Source organism: Chlorocebus sabaeus, chromosome 25 (genome assembly GCF_047675955.1).
Source record: "Chlorocebus sabaeus isolate Y175 chromosome 25, mChlSab1.0.hap1, whole genome shotgun sequence".
NCBI classification, from domain to species: domain Eukaryota; kingdom Metazoa; phylum Chordata; class Mammalia; order Primates; family Cercopithecidae; genus Chlorocebus; species Chlorocebus sabaeus.
In genome coordinates, this window is record NC_132928.1 from 53,092,208 (window position 1) to 53,112,191 (window position 19,984).

At 36.0% G+C, this 19,984-nt stretch overlaps 1 protein-coding gene across 1 annotated transcript in view; it reads right to left on the minus strand.

Annotated features, from left to right (window-relative positions):
- PAPPA2 (pappalysin 2) overlaps window positions 1-19,984 on the minus strand; it is a 302,229-nt gene that overhangs the window by 186,911 nt on the left and 95,334 nt on the right. The gene's annotated exons all lie outside the window — the stretch shown is intronic.

The following is a 19,984-nucleotide window of genomic DNA, read 5'->3' on the forward strand; positions in this document are numbered from 1 at the left end:
CAAAACTGATGTTCTTCTGTTTACTCTTGATACCCCATGACTTACATAATAAAGAACTTAGATTTTCTTTTAGTTTCCTTTGCTCAGGTATGGTCAGCACCATTGTGGCATTGATTGAATGAGTGGATTTACTCATTAACACCAAGTATGGCTTTGCTTTTTTATCTACCTCCCTGCTTTGCTGATGCTGTCCTCCTTCTACATCTTTAATTATCAAAATCCTAACTGACATTCAAGACCTCTTTCATATAACACCTCTTCCATGAAGCCTTCACTGATCACCCCAGCCTAAACTAATATCTATATCTATATGTCTATATCTATTCAGCCTATATCTGAATCCCTATGTCATTTAGTCTAATCTAAACACACAATATAGCAATAATATTTAAGCCTGCTTTGGCAATATTTGCAAACAATAAAGATCTTACTTCTAGATATTTAAAAACATATTTATATGAATTTCAATTATGCATCAACCACAATAGTACAATATCAAAAATATGTAGTATCTGGAATAGATTCTTTATTTCTGATGTTCTATAGCATATTCTTATTTTTCTGCCTCTAATATCACGGGTGTTCCTCTGTTTACTCTTGATACCCTGTGGCCTACACAAAAAAGAACTTAGATTTATTTTTAGTTTCCTTCCCCCAGGTGTGGTCAGCACCACTGTGGCATTGATTGAATTAGTGGATTTCATAGGTACATACATGTATGTGTGTGTGTGTGTGTGTGTGTGTATATATATATAATAGAGAGCATTCCTTATTTCATTAGCTGGAGAAAGATCCCAGAAGGCAAGTTTCATTCCTTTCTAAGCGTGATAGCAAGTTAGCACATCATCTTGCATATTATCAAGTGCTTATTCAATAGTAGTTGACTATGTTGATGCTGGAGATGGACTCCAAATGGAAAACAAGGCAGATAATCCTTCATTGTTTCCCTCACCTAGGTTCACTCATATTGTCCTGCTGTAGAATCCCCTATTAGGATGTTAGCTATACAACGCCTTATTCACCCCCATAGATTTAGCTATCATATATATGTTAATATTTTCTAAATTTATATGATACTCAGATCTACATAACCACACAGATAATAAGTAATAAGTATCTTTAATTTGATTACCACACAGGCCTCAAATTCTCACCCAAACTTGTTGTTCTTTCTGTTTCATACTGCCTGAGCTATCCAATTACTCAATTTAAAAACTGAGAAATTATTTTGGACTCTTCCTCTTCCTCACTACACCGCATTCAATTAATTGCCAATTTCTGTTGGTTCTATTTATAAATGTCTCTTAAATCCAACCACAGCCTTCTAGTAAGCTTCTCTGCTCCGTGTTTTGCACCCCTTGAATACAAACTCCATGCTTTCTCAAGACTGACCTTTCTAAAAGGGCAGATCTAATCATGTTCCTTCTCTGCTTTAAGGAACTCTAAATGTCTTACTATGGTTTACAAGACTTTTCAGGATCTGGCTGCTGGTAACCTCTCAGGCATCAATCTTTTTACTTCCTTCTAACTCTCATGAATGTTTCCCTCTCTCTTATCCGGGCCACTGGGATTTTGGACCAACAGCTTCTTCCTTCCCTGCCATACCTATCTCCAGGATAACTTCTCTCCATCTGACAGATTTTGATATAGATATTAATTCTGGGAAGGCTTTTCTAATACCCTAAATCCTGGTCGGGTGCTCTTGTCCACGAGCTTTTGTGACACCTTTTACTTTCACTGCCAGAGCACCTGGCAGAATGCTGCTTCTTGAGGATTCCCCAATTAAACCACAGACTGTGGGAGTAGGAATGCTGTCTGGGCTTGTTCAGTATTGTGCCCTGAGGATGCAGCACAAGGTCTGAGATTTAGTAGTTGCTCAGTAATTCCTCTCTGAATTAATGAGTATGCCCCCCTCACCTCTAAAGTCAAAGTGTAAAGAACTTTCAATGACCAATGTTCTTATAAGACCAGTTTACTTTCTCTATTTCAATAAAACAGAAAGTCTAGAGTTCAGTTTAGTGCATGTATGCTGTCAAAAATAACTGACTTCTGGTGTGTGTGTCTCTGTGTGTGTGTATGTGTGAGAGAGAGAAAGAGATTACAGAAAGAATGCTTCATTTGAAAACAGGATTTGAAGAAAATCTTTAAAATGTTCTAAAGCAATTGAGGAAAGAGGTTTAACAGAAGAGAGAAGAAACACAAGAAAATGACTAAAACACTGGATGACTTCACGAGTTTTTACCATTAGCAGAGACACATCATGTGCGCTCCAGTTACCAACAATAACTACTCTTCCCGGGAAAAGCTTCCTATTTTTAACCCTAGTGTAATGCCTGTGGAATTACATTGGCCATTCCCACTCAGGCTCCGAGAGCTTATCATCATAGAGTGTTTTTGCCAAGAATCTGCTCTGCCCTTAGTCACCACACAAAGAGTTGTCAAAGACAGAGTGGGGAGAGAGGTTGGGCTTTGGGTGTAGTTTTGTTTCTTGCTGCCTACCAGTGGCAGCAGGTCCTATATACTGTTCTTTGGAGTTTAGCTGTTTCAGATATAACTAGACTCTGTGGTTTCAGGGAATTCTACAGCAGAGCAATATCAGCAAACCTAGGAGAGGGGAGCAATGAAGTATTATCTGCCTTGTTTTCCATTTAGAGTTCATCTCCAGCATTAATATAGTCAACTACTATTGAATAAGCACTTGACAATATGCAAGATGATGTGTTAAGTTGCTGGGACCTGTGCTCAGGGAACCAGAAAAGAGAGAGAAAGTTCAATAATGAAAGTATATTCAGGAAACAACAGGTGTTGGAGAGGATGTGGAGAAATAGGAACACTTTTACACTGTTGGTGGGACTGTAAACTAGTTCAACCATTGTGGAAAACAGTGCGACGATTCCTCAAGGATCTAGAACTAGAAATGCCATTTGACCCAGCCATCCCATTACTGGGTATGTACCCAAAGGATTATAAATCATGTTGCTATATAGACACATGTACACGTATGTTTACTGTGGCACTATTCACAATAGCAAAGACTTGGAATCAACCCAAATGTCTGTCAGTGACAGACTAGATTAAGAAAATGTGGCACATATACACCATGGAATACTATGCAGCCATAAAGAAGGATGAGTTGGTGTCCTTTGTAGCGACATGGATGCAGCTGGAAACCATCATTCTCAGCAAACTATCGTAAGAACAGAAAACCAAACACCTCATGTTCTCACTCATAGGTGGAACTGAACAATGAGATCACTTGGACACAGGAAGGGGACCATCACACATCGGGGCCTACTGTGGGGATGGGGGAGGGGAGAGGGATAGCATTAGGAGATATACCTAATGTAAATGATGAGTTAATGGGTGCAGCACAACATGGCACATGTATACATACGGAACAAACCTGCACATTGTGCACATGTACCCTAGAACTTAAAGTATAATAAAAAATAATAATATACAAAAAAGAACAACACATCAAAAAAGAAAGTATATTCAGAAATCTATTTCTGAAAAAATATATTCTGAAAATCTAGAAAGAGACAATATTAATTTTGCTTTATTTTAAAAATTAAACGTTTACTTTTGATTTATATATCCTGGGACAGTGATGGAAGGGATCTTTTCTGAGGTTCTCAAAGCCCTCAATCTGGCCCAGGAAAAGATGTGTAGAATCAAAAGAGAAAAGAGGATAAACTCTTAGGAACAGAAATTTTTATTTTGTATTTCTTTATTTGTATAATTTACGGGGAAGCAGTGTAATTTTGTTACATGGATATACTGTGTGGTGGTGATGTCAGAGTTTTTAATGTGCCTATCACCCAAATAACATACACTGTACCCATTAAGTAATTTCTTGTCATCCACCCCCTTTCCACTCTTCCACTTTTCCGTGTCTCCACTGTCTATCATTTCACACTTTGTGTCCATGTGTGCACATTATTTTTATCTGACTTATAAGTGAGAAGATGCCATGCTGACTGATGTAAGATGGCATCTTATTGTGGTTTTAATGTGCATTTTTCTCATGATAAGAAATGTTGAGCATTTTTTAATCTACTTGTTGGCCATTTATATGTCTTCTGAAAAATGCCTATTTATTTTCTTTGCCCATTTTAAAGTGATTATTGTTGACTTGTTTGAATTTCTTGTAGAGTCTGGGTGTTAGTTCCCTGTCAGATGAATAGTTTACAAATATTTTCTCTCATTCTGCAGGTTGTCTGTTCAATATCACAATAGATGCAGAAAAAGCATTTGATGAAAGTCAACATCACTTCATGATAAAAACCATGAGCAAACTAGGCATAGAAGCAACACACCTCAAAATAAAAAAGTCATATATGACAAAACCACAGCCAACATTATACTGAATGCAGAAAAGTTGAAAGCATTTCTTTCAACAAGTAGAACAAGACAAGGATGTCCACTTTCACCACTCCTGTTCAAACATAGTACTGGAAGACCTAGCCAGAGCTATCAGGCAAGAGAAAGAAATAACAGACATTTAAATTAGAAAAGAAGAGGTCAAATTATCTCTGTTTACCAATGACATGATCTTATGTCTAGAAAACCCTGAAGACTTCACCATAAACTCTTAGATTTGATAAATGAATTTAGTAAAACTTTAGGACACAAAATTATCATACAAAAATCAGTAGTGTTTCTATATATCAATAATGATCAAACTAAAAAACAAATTAAGAAGGCAATCCCAATGACAATAGCTATGAAAAAAAAAAAAGCCTAGAAATACACATAGCCAAAGAAGCGAAAAGTCTGTACACAGAAGACTATGAAATACTAATGTATAAAATTGTAGATGGAAAACCATCCCATGCTCATGGAATGGAAGAAGTAATGTCATTAAAACAATCATATTGCCCAAGCAATCTATAGAGTCAATGCAATCTCTATCAAAATGCCAACTTTTTTTCAAAGAATTAGAAAAGAATCCTAAAATTCATTTGGAACAAAAATCAGCTTGAACAGTCAAAGCAGTCCTAAGAAAAAAACATAGCTGGAGGCACCACATTACCTGACTTAAAATTATACTGCAAAGCTATGGTAACCAAAATATATAAATGTGTATACTTATATTATATATATTATATCCAATATAAATACAGACTCATATATCAATGGGACAGAATAGAAAACCCAGAAATAAAGCCTTATATCTATAGTCAACTGATCTTTGACAAAATCAACAAGAATATACACTGGAGACATTTTAACCTTTTAAATAAATGTTGCTGAGAAAGTTGGATTGCCATATGCAGAAGAATGACATTGGACCCCTATCTATCATCATATACAAAAATCAACTAAGGATGGATTAATGACTTGAACGTAAGACTTGAAACTATAAGAATACTACAAGAAAACCTAGGGAAAACTCTTCTGGACATTGGTCTAGGCAATGACTATGAATGACTATGATCTCAAAAGCATAGGCGACAACAACAATAATAGACAAATATGAGACTTAATTAAACTAAAAAGCTTATGCACAGTAAAAGAAATAATCAACAGAGTGAACAGGAATAGTAAATTTAAAAAAAAATAGGCAGAAGAAAAGAAACTGGCAAAGAGGTCTGAGAAACAATAATGAAGAGGTACAAAGAAATCCAGCAGAATTGGCATCTCCAAAGCCAAGGGAGAAGATCATTCTAAATGTTCCTGGCAATTCAATTAAGAGAACAGAAAATTATCCATCAGAAGTAGAAACAAGGAAAAGGTTGGTAACTTTGACAAATGCAATTCCAAAAGAGCAACAGAGACAGAATCAGATTGCAGTGAGTCCGAGAGAGAATGGGGCATAAGGAAGAAAAGGTATTGGGCATAGACAAGAATCTCAGCCACAAAGAAAGACTATAAGGAGGAAAGGGAAAGATAAGTCAGCACGCAGAGAAAAACTGAAAGCTTTTTATAATAAGAGACTTAATCATTACTAAATTTGTTGAAAAGGAAGAACCCAATAAAGAGAAAGAAAATGAAGAATAACAGAAAAGACCATATAAGAAAGAAAATGAGATGCAGAGCCCAGCAGGGGAGATCTACCTTGGATAGGAATGTTGAGGAGACTGTTGGTGCCCCATCCAAATAGGCACCTCCACCTCCTACCTGCTGTGATTATTGACTGCTAACAGCTCATGGATGGTCCCTTTCTTTAGAGAATTTCCTTAGCCAAATAGCAGCTGCCTCACAGGAGGCTATGTTTGCCTCCTCCCAGGAGCAGTTCATAGACAATGATTGACTGACAGAAGGGCACAAAAAGCCAATCTCTTTGCCCCAAGGTGGGACTAAATCCATGTTGCAATTCATTCTCCAGAGCTCCCTGTAAGATCAGACTGAAGTTAGACTCCAGCTGAGACCACATCCTTGCTTAGCCCCCTGTCCTGCCTTATCCTGTTTTCCTCATTGCTATTAGCTAAAATAACCCCTCAATAAATCACATGTACCCAAATTCCTGTCTCAGGCTTCACTTGTTGTGAACCTCCTCAAAGACAAAGAGGAATACATGCTAATGCAATAAAAGGCAAGGATGTAATGGAAGGAAGAATGCAGAGTTTTGAGGATTGGTGTCCTTCCAGTGAGGGAATGTTCCTTTAGTTTTTGCTGTGTTCTGAATGAAGTGGAAGGGGTATGATCCTCTAAGAGTGGTGAGTGAGATGATGAGTATGGAGATCTGAGAAGACTTAGAAGGCACGAAACACACATTGTGAGGAACAAGGAATAGGAAACAACTTACTAGGGGGACATAGGAGGATTGGTTGGATGGTACTCAAAACATATACTTCCATGCTCACCTTTTCCCAAATCCTGTTGTAACTCCTGCTTAAAAGTAGCCAACTAAGTCACTAAGAAGTGACTTCTGCATTTAAAATGGTGGTGTAGAAGCAAGCTGGCTTCACTCCCACTCCTCTCCAGAGAGAAAACCAAGAACAAATATAAATTGCTGAGGTTATCACTAGCAATGTCCCAGAACAAAAATGAGATGGAGACAATTCCCAGGGTCACAGAGAGGTGAGAATTGGACTCCCATATCTAAGATGCTCCTCCCTACAACCCGCCCAGCACCATGCATGCAGAAAATTCCCCCAACTCATGGTTTCTACACTGGAAAAATTAAGATCACGATGGATAATTAGCTTCCCCACTATCTTAGGTTTCCTGGCAGGAGAACTAGCTGTCCCTGTCTCAACCCATGGGAAGCATCAGGAGTGACTGAAGGGGGAAACATCCCTGAGGACAGCCAGAGACAATGAAGAGTACTGGAAGACCTACACAGAGCTATCAGGCAAGAGAAAGAAATAACAGGCATCTAAATTAGAAGAGAAGAGGTCAAATTATCTCCGTTTACCAATGGCATGATCTTATGTCTAGAAAACCCTGAAGACTTCACCATAAACTCTTAGATTTGATAAATGAATTTAGTAAAGCTTTAGGACACAAAATTATCATACAAAACAATGAAGGCAACAGAGAGACAAAACAGAGAACAAAACAGAGACAATGAAGAGAAGTGAAACTACCATCCCCAGACCTGGAAACTCTGCTTTGTACTTTAGCCAAAGAAGATGCAAAATCAGAGTGTCTGTTCAGCAGGACCATGTTGTAGCAGATTAGTTCCACAGGTGCCTTGGGCATGAATCCCTAGCCAGCTTTCCCACACTACTGGTATATTTCCTTTAGGACCTCTCCAATTTGGCACAGGGCACACTCTGATGGTTTACTAGAACCAAGGTAAATCTGGACTTAAGGTGCCATCTAGTGTTGAAAAGGAGGCAGCAACCTAGTGGAAAATAAAGAAAAGCAACAGATAAATTAGGTACATTACAAAGAATCTCTAAGCAAACATATCCAGTATAAAACAAAACAAGCCAAAAAGAGAAGTTTGAAGTAAATAGTTAATTCGTCAATGCAAAGACATAGATGTACATTCACAAGAAACAGCAGCAAATAGGGAACCAGGACCACCCCCAACACTGCCCTCGAAAATCAACAAAACAAAGAACCGGTGACTGACCCTAATGAGATGGTTCTATGTGAACTCTCTAACCAAAAATTCAAAATAGCAGCGTTAAGGAAACTGAGTGATCTCCAGCATAACACAGAAAAACAATTCAGAATTTTATCAGAAAAAAATAACAAAGAGATTGCCATAATAATTTTTTAAAAAACAGAAATGTTGGAACTGAGAAATACATTTGCTGAACTAAAAATTATATTAGAGGTTTTCAGCAGCAGAATGAAGCAAGCAGAGGAAAAAAATAGTGAGCTCAAAGACAGACTACTTGAAAATACACATCCAGAAGAGAAAAAAGAAAAAAGAATGAAGGAATGAAGATTGCCAACAAGGTATAGAAAATTGTCTCAAAAGACCAAATCTAAGAACTATTGGTGTTTAAAAACAAGTTGTGCAAGAGCAAGGGACAGAAAGCTTATTTAAAAAATAATGACAGAAAACATTCTTTTTTGTTTGTTTGTTTGTTTTTTGAGATGGAGTCTCGCTCTGTCGCCCAGGCTGGAGTGCAGTGGTGCGATCTTCGCTCACTGCAAGCTCTGCCTCTGGGTTCATGCCATTCTCCTGCCTCAGCCTCTGAAGTAGCTGGGAATACAGGTGCCCACCACCATGCCTGGCTAATTTTTTATATTTTTAGTAGAGATGGGGTTTCACCATGTTAGCCAAGATGGTCTTAATCTCCTGACCTCATGATCCGCCCGCCTCGGCCTCCCAAAGTGCTGGGATTACAGGCGTGAGTCACCATTCCTGGCTGATAGAAAACTTTCTAAAGAGAATTTTCCTCAAGAAAACTTTCTTGAGAAAGAGATAAAATTCCAGATATAGGAAGGTCAAAGAACACCAAATAGAATTGAACCAAGTAAGTCTACTCTGAGGCGTATAATAATCAAATTCTCAAAGGTCAAAGACAAAGAAAGGATTCTAAAAGAAGCAAATGGCACAGAAAAGAAGCTCAAATTTGTCTGGCAGCAGACTTCCCTATGGGAAACTATACAGATCAGGAAAGAGTGGGACAGTGTTTTCAAAGAGCTGAAAGAAAACTATGGCCATTCAAGTGTATTGTCTCTACAAAAGCTGTCCTTCATATATGAAGGAGAGATAAATTATTTCCTAGATGAATTAAAGCTGAGAAACTTCATCACTACTGAACCTGTCATATAAGAAATGCTAGAATTCTTCCATCTGAAAAAAACTCCACTAATATGCAAAAGAAAACATTTACAGGTATAAAACCCACTATTAAAATTAAGTATACTGAAAAATGTAGAATACACAAATAGTGTAATTGTGGTGTGCAATCAATTCATAACACTAGGAAAAAGCCCAAAAGACAAATCTATCAAAACTAATAAGAGCTACAACAATCTAACAAGAGATAGGCAATATAAAATATGTGAATTGAGACAACATACAATTAAAATGTGGAAGGGATAAAGTATCAACTTTTAAAAAGTTTTCTCTTTATTTCTTTGTATTACTTTCCTTGTGATCTTAGGTGTCATCTCTTTAAGATAACTTGTTATATCTATAAGATGTTTTCTTGAAGCCTCATGTGGCCATAACACAAAAGTCTATAATAGACCTATGAAAATTACAAAGCAACAAATTTAAACAATCTACCAGAGAAAATCACATAACCAAAAAGGAAGACAGTAATAAAAGAAGAAAGAAAGAACAAAATATGTTACAAAGCAACCAGAAAACAAGCAAGAAATGGCAGTAGCAAGTCCTCGTTTATTACTAACTGAATATAAATGAACTCAATTCTCCAATTAAAAGACATATAGTGATTGAACGGACAAAGAAATAAGACCCAATTATATGCTGCCCACAAGAAACTCAATTTGTTTATAAAGACACACATAAACTGAAACTGAAGGTATAGGAAAAGACATTCATGCAACTAGAAATCAAAAATGAGCAGGAGTAGCTATATTTATTTCAGATTAAATATATTACAAATCAAATAATGTAAAAAGAGACAAAGAAGGTTACCATATAATGAAAAACGGGACAATTGAGCAAGATAATATAATGATTATAAATATCTATGCACCAAACACTGGAGTTCCCAATTATATAAGGTATACATTAATAGATGTAAAGAGAAAGACTGCAATACAATAATAGTAAGGGGCTTCAACAGCCCATTCTGAGTAGTGAACAGATTATCCAGACAGAAAGTAAACAAAGAAATATCAGAGTTAAACTGTACACTATAGTACATATGCCCAACTGACCTTTACAGATCATTTTACCCAACAGCTACAGAATACACACTCTTTTAAGTAGGACATAGAATTGCCCAGGATTGATGATTTGTTAGGACACAAAACAAGTATCAAAAAATTTTCAAAACTCAAAATAATGTCAAGTATCTTATATGATTATAATGGAATAAAAGTAGAAATTAATAGCAAGAGGAATGTCAGAAAACACAAAAACATGGAAATTAAGCAACATGCTCCTGAATGACCATTACATCAATGAAGAAATTTAAATGGACATTTAAAAATTTCTTGAAACAAATGAAAATGGAAGTACAACATACCAAAATTTATAATACAGCAAAGGGAAGTTTATAGCAATAAATACCTATATGAAAAACTAGAAAGACTTTAAATAAACAAGCTAATGGTACACCTCAAGGAACTAGAAAAGGAAGAACAAACCAAACCCCAAGTTAGGAGAAAGAAATCAAAAAGATCAAAGTAGAAATATATAAAATTAAATCTAAAAGGAAAACAAAAAATAATCAACAAAAGATTTTTTTAAAAAAGATAAAACATACAAACTATTAGCTAGAACGGCTAAGAAAAAGAGAAGACTCAAACCAGAAACAAAAAAGACTGCAGCATAAAGACCCTTCTGTATTTCTGATGCCTCAGAAATTCAAAGAATCATTAAAGACTGTTGTGATTCACTATATGCCAACAAATTGGAAAATCTAGAAGTGAGTTAATTTCTGGACACATACAACCTACAAAGATTGAACCATGAAGAAATAAAAAATCTCAACAAACCAATAACAAGGAGATTTAAGCCATAATAAAAAGTCTCCCATCAAAGAAAAACCCAGGACCTAATGACTTCACTGTCCAAAATTACCAAATATTTAAAGAACTAATACCAAATTCTACTCAAATAACTCTTCAAAAAATTGAAGAGGAGAGAATACTTCCAAACTCATTTTATGAGGCCAGCCTTACCCAACATCAAAACCAGACAAAAACACAACAAAAAAAGAAAATTACAGGCCAATATCCGTAATTACCATAGATTCAAAAATCCTCAACAAAATACTAGCAAACCAAATTCAACAACAAATTAAAAAGATAATTTACTATGGATCAAGTAGGATTACCCCAAGAATGCAAGGATGGTTCAACATATGCAAATCAATAAACATGATTCATTACATTAAAATAACCAAGAACAAAAGCCATATGATTATTTCAACAGAAGCTGAAAAAGCATTCAATAAAACTCAACATCACTTTATAATAAAAACCATTAACAAACTGGGTACAGTAGGAACATACCTTAAAATAATAAAAGCCATATATGACAAACTCACAGCTAACATTTACTGAATGGGGGAAAATTGAAAGCCTTTTATTTAAGATCTGGAACAAGACAAGGATACCCACTCTCACCACTGTTATTAAACATAGTACTGAAAGTACTGGCCAGAATAGTTAGGCAAGAGAAAAATAAAGAGCATCCAAATTGGAAAGAAAGGACTCAGATTAGCCTTGCTCACAGATGACATGACCACATACTTAGAAAAACCAAAAGACTCCACCAAAAAACTGTTAGAACTGATAAACAAATTCAGAAAGTTGCAGGATACAAAATCCACATATGAAAATTAGTAGCATTTATATACAGCAACAGCAAATAATCTGAAAAAGAAATAAAGAAAGCAATCCTATTTACAGTAGTTACTAAGAATATAAAATACCTGGGAATCAATTTAACCAAAGAAGTTAAAAGTCTATGCAAAAAACTATAAAAAACACTGATGAATGAAATTGAAGAGGGTGCAATAAATGGAAAGGTATTTCATGCTTATGTATTGGAAGAATTAATATTGTTGAAATAACTACACAAAGCAATAGACAGATTCAATGCAATTTCTATCAAAATAACAATGACATTTCTCATAGAAATAGAAAAAGAATCCTGAAATTTATATGGAATCACTTAAGACCCCAAATAGCCAGAGCAATTCTGAGCAAAAGGAACAAAGCTGGAGGCCTCAAAATACCTGATTTCAAAATACACTATAAAGTTATAGTAGCCAAAATAGCATGGTACTGGCAAGGAAAATAAAACAATATTACAAAGTAGAGAACTTAGATATAAATCCATGCATTTATAGCCAACTCATTTTTGACAAAGGTACCAAAAACATACAATAGGGAAAGGACAGTCTCTTCAATAAATAGTGCTGGGAAAACTGGATAACCATATGCAGAAGAATGGAACCAGACCCTTATCTCTTACCACATACAAAAATAAAATCAAAATGGATTAAAGACTTAAATCTAAGGCCTCAAACTATGAAAATGCTATATGAAAACTTTGAGGAAACTCTTCATGGCACTGGACTGGGCTAAGATTTCTTGAGTAACACACCACAGGCACAGGCAACCAAAACAAAACTGGACAAATGAGATCATATCAAGTTAAAAAGTTTCTGCACACCAAAGGAAACAATCAACAAAGTGAAGAGACAACCAACAAAATGGAAGAAAATATTTGCAAACTACCCTTCTGATAAGGGATTAATAACCAGAATGCATAAGGATCTCAAACAACTCAATTGAAAAAAAAAATCCAATAATCCAATTTGAAAATGGACAAAATATCTGAATAGACACTTCTCAAAAGAAGACATACAAATGGCAAACAAGTATGTGAAAAGGTGCTCAACATCACTGATGATCAGAGAAATGCAAATCAATACTACAAGGAGATTATTTCACCCTAGTTAAAAAGGCTTTTATCAAAAAGTGAGGCAATAAAAAATGCTGGCAAAGGTATGGAGAAAAGGGAACTGTTGTATACTGTTGGTAAGAATATAAATTAGTACAACCACTATCAAGAATAGTTTAGAGTTCCCTCAAAAAACTAATAATAGAGCTATCATATGATCCAGCAATCTCAGTGCTAGGTATACATTCAACAGAAAGGAAATCAGTATATCAAAGAGATATCTACACTCCCATATTAATCACAGCACTATTCACAATAGTCAAGATTTGGAAGCAACCTAAGTGTACATCAACAGAGGGATGGATGAAGAAAATGTGATACGTAGATGTGATGGAGTACTATTCAGCCACACAAAGAATGAGATCCTGTCATTTGCAACAACATGGCTGGAACCAGAGGTCATTATGTTAAGTGAAATAAGCCAAGCACAGAAAGACAAATTTCATGTGTTCTCATTTATTTGTGGTAGCTAAAAATTAAAACAATTGAACTCATGGTAATAGAGAGTAAAATGATGATTACCAGAGGCTGGGAAGGGTAGTGGGGGTCAGGTGGGGGGATGGTTCATGTGTACTAAAATATAGTTAGATAAAATCAGTAAGATCTAGTATTTTATAGAACTGGGTGATTACCATCAAGAATAATTTATTATACATTTAAAAATAACTAAAAGAGTATAACTAGATTGTTTGTAATGCAAAGAAAGGATAAATGCTTGAGGTGATGGATACTTCATTAACCCTGATGTGATTTTTATGCATTGTATGCCTGAATCAAAATATCTTATGTACCTCATAAATATATACACCTACTATGTACCCACAAAAATTAAAAATAAAAACTTTCTAAATGGATAAAAGACTTAAGACCTAAGACTATGAAACTACTAGAAGAAAACATGCTCTAGGACATTTGCCCAGTTTAGGCAAAGATTATTCTGTAAACCTCAAAATCACAGGCAACCAAAGTAAAAATAGACAAATGGGACTACATCAAACTAAAAAACTTTTGCACTGCAAAGGAAACAATCAACTAGTGAAGAGACAGCCTACAGAATGAAATAAAATATTTGCAAACTATTCATCTGACAAATGATTAATAAACAGAAAACATAAACTAAAAAACCTCAATAGTAAAATAACAATAATAATCCAATTTAAAAAGAGGCAAAAAACCAAATAAACCTTTCTCAAAAGAAGCTATGTAAATGGCCAACAGGCATGTAAAAAAGAAAAAATGCTCAACATCATAAATTCTTAGGGAAATTCAAACCAAAACCACATGAGATAGTATCTTACCCCAGCTAAAATGGCTTTATCAAAAAGACAGGCAACAATAGATGCTGGTGAGGATATGGAAAAAGGGATACATACCCTCATATACTGTTGGTGAATGTAAATTATTACAGTCACTATGAAAAATTGTATGGAGATCCTTAAAAAAAATGAAACTAGTACTACCATATGATCCAGCAATTCCACTACTGGACACATATCCAAAAGAAAAGAAATCAATATATTGAAGAGATATTTACACTCCCATGTTTACTGCAGCAGTATTTACAATAGCCAAAATATGGAATCAACCTAAGTGCTCATCAATGGATGAATGGATAAGAAAATGTGGTATAGATACACAGCGAAATATTATTCAGCCATAAAAAGAATGAAATCCTGTCATTTGCAGCAACATGGATGGAACTGGAGGTCATCATGTTAAGTGAAATAAGCCAAACACAAAAAGACAAATGTTGCAGGTTCTCATTCATATGTGGGAGCTAATAAACACGAATCTCATAAAGAAAGAGGGTAGAATTGTTGTTACCAGAGGTCAGGAAGGATAGAAGGGAGGGAGGATAAAAAGAGGTTGATTAATGGGTACAAATTGAAAGAAGAAATAAGACCTAGTGTTTGAAAGATCAGTGGAGTGACTATAGTTTACGATAACCTATTGTATATTTCAAAATAACTAAAAAAGAATAATTCAAATGCTTCTAAGATAAAAAAGACAAATATTTAAAGTGATGGATATCTCAATGTACTGTTTTGATCTTTACAAATTATATGACTGTATTTAATTATCACACATACTCTGAAAATATGTACAACTATTCTACATAAGTAAAACTTTTGAAATTAAATAAAATCAGAAGTATTTATGGCTCTACACCTGTGTTGTGCTTTTTCCTGCTTCCATAAAATTGCATGCATATTTCTTCTGCCGAGAATGCTTTATTTTCCTGTGTCCTTTTCTTCTAACTACTTTTCTTTCAAAAGGTGGTATAGATGTCACCTTATCCAGGAAGGTTTTCCTGAAATCCACCCCAACCTTTGAGCCTAGACTTCTCTCCAAGCTTAGGTACTCCCTTAGCACACTCTGTGTTCTTGCAGCACAGCACTTGTCACATTATGCTGGTGACCTGTGGAAAACCGAAACTTGAACCTAGATTCTTCCCATTCCCCAGCCCTTTCTCTATCCATGGTGCATATTGCCTTTAATGACAGACTACATATTTCTCAATACTGAGACTCAGAAAGGAATTAAAATAAATTCCATTGTCATATGTACAATGGAATATCACAATGCAGAAAACAACCTTTTTTATCCGTATTTAACTCCTTTTGATGAAATAATTAAGTGCCAAGAGTGGCTGGATAATAAAATAGGCATTTTTTAAAATCCTGTCACTCATAAACTCCAGGATAAGTCCTATTGGGTTATAAGGAGACACAATATAAAAAGATCCAAATCCACCAAAGCTCTTTGGGCCCTTCTAACGGTGCTCACAGCTTCCCCAGAAGTTGCTGGAAGCTACCTGAGTCTCACTTATTATCATATCTCAAAGAACTGAGGGCACCCAATTCACCCTCTCCCCTGCTAAGTTTTCATAAACACACAGACTCCATACAGATATTCAGTACACAAGCCTCCCGGTGAAGACACTGAGCTTTTGTCAATAATTTTTGCTTGCCTTTTATATCATCATTTGTAACCTTTAATTTCCTTCCAGAAGGATGCCAGACCAACCTTATCCATCTGAAAGTAGCAAGTGTTGAGGTGGTTGAAAAAAGAGAATTCTATACACACCCACAGAGGTACACTTCACTCACACCACCTGGCTGTCCCTCACCCTCTCCTCTCCTCCAAGATTTGGTGCCCAGAAAGACACCTCCTTCATCCACTCTACCATGGCTCCTCCTCCAGAAGGACAGAGCCTGTGTTCTCTGGAGAGCACATCTCTTCTAATCAATCTCCCCCTCTCCTGCCCAACGCAAGTGTTTTGAAGCCATCTGAGGATCGTTTGTTGGCTGAGTGATCACATTCAGACTATGGCCGGGTGATGACTCACCCTCTTGTGGTCTTCCTGTGTTTACCATGGATATTCTATTCCAGCTGGATTTCCCTTTCCCCAGGAAATCTAGAGCTAAGCATTTTCTCCATTTTTCTCCTTTCCCTTTAGTACTCCCTACATGACCCTTTCACCACTGATAGATTCTGAAAGGTCTCTATGTATACCGGTACTCCTGGTATACTCTAGACCAGGAATCTGCAAACTATGATGGTACGAGCTAAATTCAGCCTATGGTTAGTTTTTTATGGCCTGTGAACTAACAATGGTTTTTACATTTTTAAAGCATCGAAAAAAAAAAAAAAAAAAACAGAACAAGAAGAATAAAATGCAAAAGAGATCATAGGCAGCTTGCAGACCAGCAAAGCCTAAAATATTTACTATTTGGCCATTAACAGAAATATTCACTAGTCTCTTTTCTACACTCAGGTTTGTTTTTAGAGCATTGGTCTGAATTCAGACAGACATGAATTTACAGTCCAGCTCTGCCATTTTTTTTACTAGCTATGTGACCCTGGACACATTATTTAACCCTCTGCACCTCAATTTTCTCAGCTGTGGCATAAAGTAATAATTAACTCTCCTGATTGATGTGAACATAAAATGGCACGCTATATAAAGCACTTTGCCTCCTTATAAGATGGGCAGAATAAGTGGTAGCTATTCCTTGTTATTGTTAATTTTGGATTCAGTGAGGTCTTATACTTTTATTATGCTCATATAGAAAAAAAGCGAACCCCAGAAAAGGCAAGGCATTTTCAGACCAATAGGTGAATGCAGTCTGTTAACTATTTTGTGATTGAATTTCTTCATTCTCAAAAAGAAGAGAATGTGCCGGGCGCTGTGGCTCAAGCCTGTAATCCCAGCACTTTGGGAGGCCGAGACGGGTGGATCACTAGGTAAGGAGATCGAGACCATCCTGGCTAACACGGTGAAATCCTGTCTCTACTAAAAAAAATAAAAAAACTAGCCGGGCGAGGTGGTGGGCGCCTGTAGTCCCAGCTACTCGGGAGGCTGAGGCAGGAGAATGGCGTAAACCCGGGAGGCCGAGCTTGCAGTGAGCTGAGATCCGGCCACTGCACTCCAGCCTGGGTGACAGAGCCAGACTGTGTCTCAAAAAAAAAAAAAAAAAAAAAAAAGAAGAGAATGTTATAGCTATACGGTTCTACAAAAATTAGAGGCAAGACTAATGTTTCCACATATGGTTCCAAATATCTCAGTGGGAGAAGATTGTAGAGTTATATTTTCTGTTCCTTTTCACCCTAAGTAGAAACTTGACAGTGATCCTTTCTCCTCCATGTTCATTCTTACCCCTAACATACACTCAATTACTGATGCTTACTTATTTTAGCTATGGGTTATGTTCAATTTTATCCCCTTCACTTAAATATCATGGGCTCATTATCTCTTGCTCAAACTATAGCAGTGGTCTTCTATCTTCTTGCCTACCGCTTCACTGTCATCCATATAGCATCTGAAGCAATTCATTTAAGCCACAAATCTGACCAAACTCTGGTCTTACAGTCACCACATCTCTTGCCACCATCAGGTTGATGCATTATGTTCCAATAACATCAAACTACTTGTGGTTTTCCACCCACACTCCCCTATGCTGCTTAGTGTCTTTTTTCTTTTGCTTGTGTTATTTCTACCTAGCCGCTTCTTGTTTAGTTCTAAAAGTTCTACATGTATGTTATCAAATAACTTAGAATACAGAAAAAGAATTGTAAAAGTTATATGCAATTATAGCAAATATGCAATCAAGTATCCTTTGCAATTATTGTTATTTAAATTAAAATAAGTAATAGACAATTATTAATCATGCCTTCCTCAGTTATGTACTCTTTAAAGAAAAATACTTTTCCATACCACTCAGAGACATTCCTATAGAAGGAAGGGTGGCTTGGGCACTAGCTAGAGAACTAGAATTGTTATCCTTCAGTGGAGCTTAAAATGAAAAGGAAATTCTGGGAACATGAAATCTTTCTGCTTCACAATTTTTATCTCAGATTGCTTATAGGGATAAGTAGTAATTAGATTATGGAGTCAAATGGCAGTTCTAGGAGAAATGTGACTATTTGAACTGGCTTTGATGCAAAATTATACACACTGACCTAGATGTTCTTGACTTTTCTTAGTGTTTGTGTAAACACTTAGCTCAATAACACCTCCATCACCCAGAGTCAAGACCAAATTGATGATGAGGCTGGCTCAGACTATATTAAGTTTTAAGAGAAACAGTGGTTCCTCAAGAAGCTTTTCATAAAAGGGATTTCATGGTCAAAAAATAGGAGAAGAGTGTACTCGTTTCTTTATTATAAGAAATGCAAATTATTAAAAATCCTGAGACCTCCTATACTAAATAAACCCAAAATCTGTTAAAATTCCCAGGGAATGGCATAGGAACTGTAGTGACAAAAATTGTAGCTGTGAGTTTAAATAACCTGAGATAATATAGGCTTGCCATTTTCTTCTTGTATGAGCTCAGGTATTTTTATAATATCTCTAAGTCTTAGTTTCATGATTAAAAAAATAATCATGATCATATAAAAATGAACATAATGTAAAAAATGAGAATAAAAATAATAGTACCTGCTTTCTATAACTGCCACATTGATTAAATAAAATATTGTATGTAAAGCACACAGCAAAACACCAAGTACGTAAAAAGCAATTGTTATTTAACCCAGCATTCCTCGCGGAGGTTGCAGTGAGCCCAGATGGTGCCATTGCACTCCAGCCTGGGCAACAAGAGCAAAGCTCCGTATTAAAAAAAAAAGAAAAAGAAAAAGAAAAAGAAAACGGGCCACTTTTATTAGGTTTCAAACAGTGTCTTAAAAAAACAATAAAACATACTTTTATAAACTGGTCTAGACTCAGAATAAGGCTTGTTTTCAAAAGTGGTAGAAAGATGGGAAGAAGTAGGCAGGGAAAATGGAAGAAAGACAGAACTTAGAACTATTCCTTTACTGCTTGAAAATTTACAAGCAGAATGTATTATTTCTGAAGAAAAGCTCATTTTTTAAAGAATAAAAAGGCCAAATTAGATTTAAGTTAGAATATTCATCCTATACCAGGCAATCTTTTTAGATGATGTAACAAAAGCAGCCACACAATGGAGGGGCCATTATGCATAGGCTAAAGCAAGGGGCCTTTCAAATGCAACTAGGTGGGGCCATGCTTCTCTGTGTAAGAGCTTCCCTAGGCAGAATTTGGTCTACTTCATCTCTAATTATCCTAACTCTAGTATTTGGAACAAAAAGTGGGGTCAACCAAAAATAACTAACAGAGAATGGAAACATAATGGAGAAAGAACCATGTGAGTTCATCCTAGTTTTTTTCATCTGGCATTTCTCCCAGAGACACTCTTGACAAGCGAAAAAGAAGGATGGATGGGTCGTCTGTTTAGCCTCATCTTTTATATATTTTTATAAAGTCAGCATTTCTAACTCCAGGATCTATTAACCAAGTATTTTGGACCTTTAGCATTCTCCACTTGCCTCCCCTACAAACACGCACACACACACACACATGCGCACACACACACGTACACACACACACCACAGTTACTTAAAACCCAGGTTTATTTTTAGGCCAGAGAGATTGGA